The following is a 3243-nucleotide window of genomic DNA, read 5'->3' on the forward strand; positions in this document are numbered from 1 at the left end:
TTCACGAAGAACAAGTAAGTTCTCGTTTTACGATTTACGCGCTAAATCTAATATGTTTAGATAAACGTGTTCCTTCACATCACTTATATTCCATTATATTTGAAATGATAACTAATATACTATTATAAATTAAAATTTGCTGATAGTTTTAAAAATATTTATACTGTCAGCAATAACTAAGTATTTATCCACATCTCATTTTTATATCAAGTTATATTAACTTATCATTGTTAAGTAATAAGATGAAATAAGAATACACATTAATTAATTATGATTAAGAAATAAATTTTGTATGCAAACACATGATATACATCTATAGGTTCGAGTAAACATAAGAGTAAATATTTTTTTGGTCAGGTAATCTTTATCATGATAACTATTCATTGCACTTTGGTTGGCATTATTATAAAATGTATCATTAGAACACTTGTTGCACGTGGTTGGTATTATTCATTAAGATATATTTAATTCAAATATTTTTTTTTAATGTCCAAACGCCTACTAGATATGTTTGGACGTAACAATTATAATTTTTGAAAAAAGTAATATTTGAGAGTTAATTAAGTTGAAAAATAATATTTAGAATTTGAATTTATATTTGAATATGCATTTCACTTGAAAATAATATTGCAGTATTGTGATTAAGGAAAAAACGTTTTTTTCTGAAAATTTTGAAAAGTAATTTTCAAAAGGTTTCTAAAAACTTGCAAAACTTCATGAACAAACACATTTTTGAGAAAACAAATTGGAAAAAAGGAAAATTGTGTCAACCTGGCCAGTCGTCTCATGAGTTACCACTCCGTTTCCCCCATTTCTACTTCTAATTGCTTTGTATTATGGTTCTATATCGATCGGGTTGATTGGTTAGGGTTCGGAAAGGATTTGGTAAGAATTGAGGCAAAAAGTCTCTTTAGAGTGAGTTTAAGTTGGAAAAGTCAAACGGATGTTGACTTGTGTGTTAGAGGGATCGGATGTGAGTTCCGATAGTTCAGATAGCTCCGGGAGGTGATTTAGGACTTAGGAGTGTGATCAGAATGAGTTTTGGAGGTTCGGAGTAGATTTAGGCTTGAGTTGGCGAAATCGGATTTTTGGCGATTTTCGGTTGATAGGTGAGATTTTGATATAGGGGTCGGAATGAAATTTCGAGAGTTGTAGTAGCTTTGTTACGTCATTTGGGATGTGCGTGCAAAATTTCAGGTCATTCGGACGTGGTTTGGTTGGGTTTTTGATCAAAAGCGGAATTTGGAAGATTTTAGAAGCTTAGGCTTGAATCCGAGGTGTTTTGGGTGATTTGATATTGTTTGAGGTGTTTCGATGATTGGAACAAGTTTGAATGGGGTTTTAGGAAATTTTGGTGCCATTAGTTGAGGTCCCGGGGGCCTCGGGTGAGTTTCGGAGGATTGAACGGATCATTTTGAGTTAAGAAAAATTGCAGAAAAATGGTTTCAGCTGTTGCAGGTGATTTGTTCTTCGCGTTCGCGAAAGGGCCCTCGCGTTCGCGAAGGGCCAGAAAGGGAGGCGTCATGTTTGGCCTTTGCGTTGGCGAAGGGTAGTCCCGTGTTCGCGAAGGGGTGAATTTGGTAGGCATCGCGTTCGCGTGCGTCTGGGTCGCGTTCGCGTAGGCTGGTGAAGCTGAGGCATCGCGTTCGCGAAGAAGAATTTTGGTCAACGAAAATTTTGTGCTTCGCGAACGCGAAGATTTTGACCGCATTCCCGAAGAAGGATTTTTAGCCCTGGGCAGAATGTTTAAAAGGTCGTCTTGTCTGCTAATGTGGGTCTATTTTCCTCCATAGTTGCTCATTTTTGGAGACTTTTGAAGGAGATTGAAGAGGTATTCCATTCGAAGGTAAGATTCTTGGTCTAGAAACTCGATTATTATGTGAATTTCACCTAGAAAATCATGGAATCTAAGCCTAAAATTGAAGAACTAGGGCTTGAAATTGGAGACCAAACATTTGGGATTAGAAGGGTTGTTTGTGGATGGATTTTGATGTTCTTGGTATGTATGAACTCGTGGGGAGATAAGGAGTTCGTTCATGTAAAAATTCTCGAATTCTGAGACGTGGGCCCGGGGTCGGGTTTGGCCAATTTCAGGATGTTTTGGTATTTTTCAATTGTTTTCGCTTGGGCTTCATTCTCTTAGCATATTTTGACGCCATGATTATGATTTTGAATAGATTCGATGTGAGTGGAGTCCGATTCGAGGGGAAAAGACGTAACGGAATAGTATTTTTACCGGTTTGAGGTAAGTAACCATTGTAAATCTGGAATTGAGGGTACAAAACCCCGGTATTGGACTTGTTTTTGATAAATGCGGTGGCACACATGCTAGGTGACGAGCGTGTGGGCGTGCACCGGTAGGGATTGTGACTTTGTCCGTCCCGTAGCGACTATTAAGTTGCGTATTTGAATTGGAAATATTATGTTATCCTGTATTTTAGATATTTATATTGTATTATTGCTGTATGCCATGTTTGAGGCCTTGTGCCGACCTGTAGCAACCCTTAGGGGCATTTTGATTATTTTCCTCACTTTACTTGCTAGAAGTATATCCTCAGTCTTTTTTTACCCATTTAAATGATTAAAACTTATTTTATCACTCTACTCCTAATTGTGAGGACTGTTTGGGCTGAGTTCCCTAATCTCTATTGATAAGCCCGAGAGGCTGTGAGGTTAATGACTGAGAGAGGTTGAGAACCTAATTGTAAGGATATTTGTATATATGTGAGTTATGGATTAGGCTGTATGCCGCAGAAATACTTATACGGATCAGGCTATATGCACCAATAATATATATATTGGATTGGGCTGCACGCCACAGTGATATGACGCTTGGGCTGTAAGAGCCCCTCCGGAGTCTGCACACCCCCAGTGAGCGTAGTCGACTATAAATATATGGATCGGGTTGTACGCCATAGCGGTTACTATGATTTCCATTATTATGAGATACTAATGAGCCGAGTGCTGAGAGTGAGTACTGTGTGACGAGAGTCAAGTCACGAGTGACTGAGAGGCTGCCCGAGGGGCCATATTTTGAGTGATTCATTGCCGGAGAGGCTTTGTTATGATGTTTTCACTGATTTCACTCTTCTTTTAAATAAGCCTCTATTGATATATAGCTAAGTATTTGATTTCAAATGTTTTAAACTGGAAACGTGATTTTATAACAAAAACGGATTTTAAACTGTAAAGATGACATGATATTCTGTTGATTATTCAGTTATGTATTTTTGAACTGCTCAT

This window comes from Nicotiana sylvestris, chromosome 1 (genome assembly GCF_000393655.2).
Source record: "Nicotiana sylvestris chromosome 1, ASM39365v2, whole genome shotgun sequence".
In the NCBI taxonomy this organism is placed as follows: Eukaryota; Viridiplantae; Streptophyta; class Magnoliopsida; order Solanales; family Solanaceae; genus Nicotiana; species Nicotiana sylvestris.